This window comes from Trifolium pratense, unplaced genomic scaffold (assembly GCF_020283565.1).
Source record: "Trifolium pratense cultivar HEN17-A07 unplaced genomic scaffold, ARS_RC_1.1 scaffold_66, whole genome shotgun sequence".
NCBI classification, from domain to species: domain Eukaryota; kingdom Viridiplantae; phylum Streptophyta; class Magnoliopsida; order Fabales; family Fabaceae; genus Trifolium; species Trifolium pratense.
This window is the reverse complement of record NW_025721050.1, coordinates 47542-56987: the sequence shown is the minus strand read 5'-3', so window position 1 is coordinate 56987 and position 9446 is coordinate 47542.

Genomic DNA, 9446 nt, shown 5'->3' with positions numbered 1-9446 from the left:
TTAGTAATAATTTAATAATTTATAAATAATAATTGAGAAATTGTTGACTTTTTAAATTAGGCAAATGTCAATCAAAAGTATGACTAAATGATAATTATAGGAGAAGACTCTAATAAGTTGCCACATAGAAAATGAGAAACTCATAGAATGACACATAGGAAAGGGATGAATCATAGAATGCCACATAAGAATTTGGTCATGAGAGAGAAACTCTCAAATATATAAATAATAGATAGATAGATTTAGAACCTCCTAGAATCTCCTAGAAATAATATATTCCAACAGAGATGATGATAGTTCTTTCAAACATATTCGACGACCCTTAATCATAATCGGTATCCCGTTACGCCTCTTTCCACGTGAATTTTGATTATATTTTAGTATTTTAAGAGATTGTTTAAGGGTTTCTAATTTAAAAGAGGTAAAATATAATTTTAATATAAGTGGGGTGGGTTCGGGGTGGGTATCAATGTCCCCATTACCCACCCCAACCCGTCTTTTGAAATCGGGAAAAATCTAAACTCGGACCCAAACCCAGTCAATTCGGGTTTTTCCCGTCAAAGTGGGTAGGGTTTGGGCAAGTATGAGTTTTATTGCCATCCGATAAATAGTGAAGTCAACTCCATAATGTTTTGAGAAACTTAGAGTAAAAACTAAGAGATATATTGAATTAGTCACAGCTTCGAAGTAAAAATAATAGGCTTAAATCCAATTTTGATCTCTCTATTTTTAAATTTTGAAATTTTAATCGATTATTTTAAAAATCAATTTTTTAGTCCCCAAATTTTTTTTTAATTACTTTTTATCTTACACCCTTTCTGTTTTGGAGTCAACTTTAACGACATGGTAAAGTATTTGTGACTATTTTTGGATAAAATATTTTTGGAGTTAACACATATATTTCTACATTTAAACAAAAATATTAATTAATTTTCATTGTGTTAAAAATAGAAATATGTGTTGAAAACATACATGTTATTTAAAAACACAAATATCTCTTTAACAATTCTTGTTTAAAATAACAAAACATATTAAGGAACATAAATAGTAAGTTACCTTTTATTAGAAATCAAAAAAATAACCGATCCATTTAAGCATTTCAATAATTTTTGATTTGTCATTAAATGCGCTTCATCTTCACAGTTAGAATATTTGATCAACTCACCAATCCCAAATTTACAACTCTGTCTCAAATTTCTGATGCTTTATTGAAAGTTGTATGCAATCCTTGCAACTATGTTTAAATTAAAGTATTTTGTTTTGTTTCAGGAAACTCTGTTTTGCAATTTGGAGATGGTGGTGGTGATACAAACAATTATGATTTAGGCTATTGGTTTGAGATAGTGACTTCACCTTAAGACTCCACTAATTAGAGCTCAACAATTAACTCTAAGTATAAACGGACAATTACATTTTAATGTTGTTGTGGCTTCTCGTTTCTTGTTGGCGTACACCCTATAATCGCCACCTTTCTAACAACCCATTACAACATAAGCTTTTATGTTGTTACCCCTATTGTCGGACTTCGCAACCACTGCAATAAATCTCAACTTCTCCGCTTCGGGACAAACCTATTGTTGCATCTCTTGTCGTGTAGTAAACTTTTTATCCGTCAGGAATTGTAGGCAAAAATCAACTGTGGGATCCACGACCATCGATTTTTTGCTCGATTGCTCATCGCCCTTATCTTCAACCTTAGACAGCTTCACACCAACCTTAGGTTCTTTACTTGGTTTAGGATCAACTATAACTAAAACAAATTTAGTTCCAGTAACAATAATCAACTACTTAAGTAGCGAACCTGACCAGTACGACAGATTGACATGATCAGTGGCGGATCCAGAACCCTGAGTCAGGGGGTGCAAATTTTTTCGTCCTTATAAAAAAATCTCATGTTTTTCATTCCTAAATTTTGTTCGGTTATTTTTTTAGTCCATAATGACTAATTTATGTTCATTTTAATTTTAATATTATGAACCAAAACTAAAATTCTTTAATTTTATTAGAACTAAAATTATGTATAACAGTAAATTAAAACATAAATTTAGTCAAAAGTAAAATAAAATATAAATATTTAAATCATAGTGTGGTAAGTATATATATATATATATATATATATATATATATATATATATATATATATATATATATGGGGTTTTCTAACTTAGACCCTAGTTAGGTCTAAGTTAGCAAGGTGCACCTTTTCAATTGGACCAAAATACCCATTCTTTTAATTTTTGAAAGAATAGAGCAACAGGGGCATTTCTGTAATTTTACATAAAAAAAAAAATAACAACACGCGCCCCACCTTCTTAAACAATTAATAGACGTGGATCCAGTGTCGCGCGCGTACGGAAGGACCATGGTTACAGACCGTTGATTTCCATCAGACAGCCAAGATGTGATCTCATTAAGACTGTCTGATCAATCAGACAGCCCAGATCATCCTGGTCTATCAGATCATCCTGTCTGCGCCACACTAGATTATAAGCTGGAGAGAGAAAATTTTGCTTTTGAAAAAGGCAGCCACGTGTCAGCATATGAATGGGTCTGCGTGATTTTTTTCATTTTATACTTTAAACTCGATTATTTCGTCGTAAATTAATTTTTTATTTTTTATTTTTTATACCAAAATTCATAATTTTTTTTTCTCTACAAATAGAGACTTGGTTCGTTTGATTTGGACACCGAAAAAAAAACGCAATTTTTCACTACTTTAAACTCGATTATTTCGTCGTAAATTAATTTTTTATTTTTTATTTTTTATACCAAAATTCATAATTTTTTTTTTCCTACAAATAGAGACTTGGTTCGTTTGATTTGGACACCGAAATCCTTCTGAAACCATTTATATGGTAGAATGGTTTCAGAGAGTTGTAATCTGAAACCATTTTGCTGGTAGAATGGTTTCAGTAAGTTGATTATTGGTTATTTGCTTCTGAAACCATTTAGCTTGTAGAATGGTTGCACATAGTTGTATTCTGAAACCATTTTACTGGTAGAATGGTTTCAGTGAGTAATTTATTAATTGTGTTTGCTTCTGAAACCATTTATCTGGTAGAATGGTTTCAGAGAGTTGTAATCTGAAACCATTTTGCTGGTAGAATGGTTTCAGTAAGTTGATTATTAGTTATTTGCTTCTGAAACCATTTAGCTTGTAGAATGATTGCACATAGTTGTATTCTGAAACCATTTATCTGGTACAATGGTTTCAGAGAGTTGTAATCTGAAACCATTTTGCTGGTAGAATGGTTTCAGTAAGTTGATTATTAGTTATTTGCTTCTGAAACCATTTAGCTTGTAGAATGGTTGCACATAGTTGTATTCTGAAACCATTTTACTGGTAGAATGGTTTCAGTGAGTAATTTATTAATTGTGTTTGCTTCTGAAACCATTTATCTGGTAGAATGGTTTCAGAGAGTTGTAATCTGAAACCATTTTGCTGGTAGAATGGTTTCAGTAAGTTGATTATTAGTTATTTGATGAGATTAAGGTAGTGAAAAATTGGGTTTTTTTTTTCTGTGTCCAAATCAAACGAACCAAGTCTCTATTTGTAGAGAAAAAAAAATTATGAATTTTGGTATAAAAAATAAAAAATAAAAAATTAATTTACGACGAAATAATCGAGTTTAAAGTAGTGAAAAATTGCGTTTTTTTTTTTCGGTGTCCAAATCAAACAAACCAAGTCTCTATTTGTAGACAAATATATAGGGGGCTGCTAATTTAGACCCAGTTGGGTCTAAATTAGCAAGGTGCACCTTTTGAGTTGGACAAAAATACCCATTTTTTAATTTTTTGGAAGAATAGAGCTCTCATCAAATAAAGACTTGGTTCGTTTGATTTGGACACAGAAAAAAAAAACCCAATTTTTCACTACCTTAATCTCATCAAATAACCAATAATCAACTTACTGAAACCATTCTACCAGCAAAATGGTTTCAGATTACAACTCTCTGAAACCATTCTACCATATAAATGGTTTCAGAAGGATTTCGGTGTCCAAATCAAACGAACCAAGTCTCTATTTGTAGGAAAAAAAAAATTATGAATTTTGGTATAAAAAATAAAAAATAAAAAATTAATTTACGACGAAATAATCGAGTTTAAAGTAGTGAAAAATTGCGTTTTTTTTTCGGTGTCCAAATCAAACGAACCAAGTCTCTATTTGTAGAGAAAAAAAAATTATGAATTTTGGTATAAAATATAAAAAATAAAAAATTAATTTACGACGAAATAATCGAGTTTAAAGTATAAAATGAAAAAAATCACGCAGACCCATTCATATGCTGACACGTGGCTGCCTTTTTCAAAAGCAAAATTTTCTCTCTCCAGCTTATAATCTAGTGTGGCGCAGACAGGATGATCTGGGCTGTCTGATTGATCAGACAGTCTTAATGAGATCACATCTTGGCTGTCTGATGGAAATCAACGGTCTGTAACCATGGTCCTTCCGTACGCGCGCGACACTGGATCCACGTCTATTAATTGTTTAAGAAGGTGGGGCGCGTGTTGTTATTTTTTTTTATGTAAAATTACAGAAATGCCCCTGTTGCTCTATTCTTTCAAAAATTAAAAGAATGGGTATTTTGGTCCAATTGAAAAGGTGCACCTTGCTAACTTAGACCTAACTAGGGTCTAAGTTAGAAAACCCCTATATATATATATATATATATATATATATATATATATATATATATATCATCGTCACATCTGTCCTCACTAACAAACAAAAATACAAAAGCAAAAAATTACAATTGGACAACTGGCAAAACTTTAATAAAGTTGGTTTGTCTTCATATGCCGACAGTGGCTCAGTAATTTTTTTAACCAGTTAAACATTTTTTATTTTACTGGCTTTTATCTCTCTTGGTTTTGATTGAGTGAATCATGGCGTCCCAAAAATCTTCTTGGGTCGGATCCTCATCCGGCTGGGACTCTCCAGCTAGTTCTTCAAACATATTTTTACTCATTGATCCTTGGGAAGAGGTAGACATATCATCTCTTCTTTCCACTGAGGGAAAAGTGTTTAGGAATTGAGTCTTCATATGGTCCAGAATTCTTACCATGATTTCTTCTTCTGTTTCCTTAGGATATTTCCTTTGGAAATAATTTTTTAACTCAGCCATAGAGTACTGGTGGCTTTGTTCCTTAGTACCTTTGGCTTTTTCTTCATTGATAGCAATTTTTATCTTAGATATTAAACTCTGAGTATCTTCAGAGCTCATTTTGGTCCACCATTTGTAAAAGAAATTTCTTTCTAAAATAGGGATATTAAATTTGTCCTTGGACATGGTTACCGTCCATCTCCATATCCAAGGAATTTGGAATTTAATAAAAAATAAACAAGGACATTGTCCTGTAATGAGCTTACTAGAAGCTATTTTTGCTACCAGTGGACTATTGTCACACCACGGGGTATATAATTCTGCTATTTCTTTAGGTAAAATTTCTAAAGAAGGACCAAATTTGATCCACCATTCAAAAAACCAATTTGGTATGGGTTTATCCACAATTTCTGGATTTATCGAGAAAAACCAAGAATGTTTGTTTTTCGGATTTTGATAATAAAAAGCTTGAGTAAAAGCCTGGATATAATCCCAATAGTTGAAGTAAATATATTTTCCTTCCGCAATTTTTATTGCTTTTTCACCATTTGGGTTTAATCCCCATTCTCTGGGTAATAATATCTTATTGATATGGCATTTGCTGAAGTTTATAAAACTTTCTGGATTATTATTTTGATAATAGTGGGTTATGGTCACTGATTCAGTGATTGTTAGCAAAATTTCCAAATTTGGCCTTGATTTGCCATAAAGCCCAGCATATCCTCTGGACTCTAAGTACCTTGTTTTAATGGACCACCCATCATTATGGGTTAATGACAAATCTTCGTCATCAATATAAATAATTTTTTCAGTAACAGGATTTTGAAAATATTCTAAAGCCTGTTCTTGTGGTTCATTGACCATTACTTCTTTATAAGATATTATCTTATTTGAAGTTGAAGATGAAGAAGGCTGATCTTCCTTCTTAGGTGGAGCAGGCAATTGCCTGGGTTTACCCACTGAGGTCCAATCCCCTATTAGAGGAATATTAGTTTCTTGGTAAGGTAGCATATTGTTACCTCCTCTACCGCCACGACCGGTATTACGGCCTCGGCCTCTTCCCCTATAAGGGGTTGTCATTACCCTGCAAAAATTCACGGGTTAAATAATCAGCAAGAGAATTATTTTCTCCTTTAATATATTGAATATCAAATTCAAAAGCAGATAATTGAGCCTGCCAACTAGCAAAAATATGTTTTGCTACAAGGGTTTTAACATCCTTTTCAATGATTGATTTAGCAGAGCTACAATCAATTCTTAGAAGAAATTTTTGATTTAATAAATCACTTTGAAATTTTGAAATACATTTAATAATAGAAAGCATTTCTTTCTTAATAGTCGAATATTTCGACTGAGTCTGGTTCCATTTACCAGAGGTGAATCTCACCAAAACTTCTTTATTAGTATCGGGATTAACCTGTTTCAGTATCCCTCCATAACCAATATTGGAAGCATCAGTTTCCACAATCTTAAAGAACTTAGGGTTTGCCAAAGATAAGCATGGAAGACATTTAACCCTGGTTTTAATTCTTTGGACTGCCCTTGTATGAGCATCTGTCCATGGATCAGGCTTATTTTTAAGCCTATTATAAAGGATTGCAGTATCACTGGATAAATTTTTGTAATAGTCTGAAATATAGTTCAAACTTCCCAAAAATCTCTGTAATTGGGTTTTGTCCAACATGACATCAGGAAATTTGGAAGCAAATTCAATACTTCTTTCTATAGGAATTATTGTTCCTTGGTCAATCATGTGACCCAGAAATCTGACTTTAGTTTGAAATATTTTCATCTTGGTAGCCGATAAGACTAAACCATTGTTTTTAACAACATTCTTAAATATTTTTAAATGTTTTATATGTTGATCAATCGTTTTAGAAAATACTAAAACATCATCAATATAAACTATTATAAAATCAGAATATGGATTAAAAATATCATTCATAATTTTCTGGAATTCAGAAGGGGCATTTTTTAATCCAAAAGGGAGAACGTTCCATTCATACTGTCCAAAAGGAACAGTAAAAGCTGTTTTATATTTATCATTATCAGCTATCTGGATTTGCCAGTATCCTGATTTCATATCAAATTTTGAAAAGATTAAAGCATCACTTAATCTATCTAATAAATCTTTTTTATTAGGAATAGGATACCTAATCCATTTCAAAACCTTATTAAGGGGTTTATAATTTATTACCAATCTGGGAACGCCTCGTTCCTTCTCAGCAGCCTTATTGACATAAAAAGCAGTACAACTCCAAGGAGACTTAGAGTGTCTAATTAGACCTTTGTCTAAGAGAGATTGTATTTCTTTTTTACATAAATTTAAATAATCATTGTTCATTTGGGCTGGTCTAGCCTTAGTGGGAATCTGACTTTCATTAAAGTCATCTATATAAGGTAGAGAAACAACATGTTTCTTTCTATCCCAAAAAGCATTTGGGAGATCATTACAGATATCTGTAGTAAACTCTTGCTCTAAAGACTTAATTTTCTTTTTGATATCATAATTTTCAAGTTGTTGATTAATATTAATCACATTAATTTCTTCTTTTAAAAAACATAATTGTTTTTCTTTTTTCAAAAGGATATCTTTGACTTCATTTAACATCCTAGTTTGAGGATCTGTTATAAATTCAAAAGTAATTTTTTGATCATTTATAAAAGTAGTAATTCCTTTTTGATCAATATTAATAATAGGCATAATATTATGCAAAAAAGGAGTACCTAATATAATCCTGTGAGTTAAATTTTTAACTAATATAAAATGAGTTGGTAAACAAATATTTTTGTTACAGATATAGGCATTATTCAATTTATAATTAACTTGGAGTTTATCACCTCCTGCTTGAGTTAAAGATTGAGTAGTTTTGACAAAATATTTTGTCGGGATAATACCTTCTTGAATACAATTAAGGTCTGCACCACTATCCACGAGGGCAACCTCATTTTCAAGAATAAAATTTTTATTAATAACAAGAGTTATTCTAACAAACCATTTTTGCGATGTAACTCTCTCAAGAAGACTGAGATAGCTATTGCTAGATGGTGATGGACTGTCATCATTAGAAATGATATTTTCTATTTTATTAGAGTTTTCTAATAAACTAATTCTCTTAGCAAGAACATCATTGTTCTTTTTAATATAAGAAATTTCAGATTTTAAAAGATTTATTTCTCTTTTTAAATCATTTATAGAAACAGGAGTTTCTCGTTCATTAGATTGGCGAAACCTAGATAAGACTTCGCTAAGCTGGTAAGGGGCTTCTGTAACTAGAGGAGGTTTTTCTCTAGAGTTATCCCTTATTAAAGTTTCTATTAACTTTCTTCTTAGATTATCATCTGATATGGATTCTAAAGCTTTTAAAGCTTCATCCTGTTCATTGGTCAACACATTTAGACCGTTCATCTCTACTATGGATTTCCAATAACTTAATTCATTACATTGACAATTATTATCTTGACTATTATTATCATCAGATGTGTCTGAAGAAGAACTATAACTGACTTCATCTTCAGAGGATTCTACTTCAGAATCAGAATTAATAAGAAGAACTTTTTCTAATTGATTTCTAAGTTCTTCATCCTCGATCTCATTAAGGGCTTTTTTAGTCCTACATTGGTTAGCATAATGGCCAACCTTTCCACATTTGTGGCAAGTTATGTCAAGCTTCTTAGCTTTTCTTTTTCTGCTAAAATTAGGAGTATAATCCTTATGTTTTGGTTTAGAATAATTTTTCCTACGTTTTTTCTTGTAAGAATACTTATAAGTATCTAACGGGTCTTTTCTTCTATTCCTATAAGGTCTTAATTTATCTGTTTTACCCTTCTTCCTGCTTTCAGGAGGTTTTTCTAGATCAAAAGCGAATTGCTCGCAAAATTCACCTATTTGGTGTTTTTCAGTTAATTTCTGTTTCTTAAGTTGGTTTTTAAGTTTTATGTCATTACATAAAGCTAAACCTTCATTAATACATGTACTAATGATTTGACCATAAGTTAAATCAGAATAATTAATATTTATTCCATCATTATTATTTCTAAGAGTTTGTCTTATTCTTTCAGCAAAAAGATGGGGTAAACCATCCACAAATTTTGATTTCCAATGTATAGAATTGGGATTTTTTAATTGAAAAACTCTTGATAAATAAGTATCTTTGTACCATCTAAAATGAGTTAAAGATGGACATCTAAGATTTTGCAATAATGTTTGCAATTTCTCAGCAATGGGGATATTAGTTCCTACAAAATGTTGTAGAATGGAGAGACATAGTGTATAAACTGCATCTTCTTCTCCAGTAGTAGTGATAGTAGTATTACTACTTGACGTTTCAGCTTTTATAA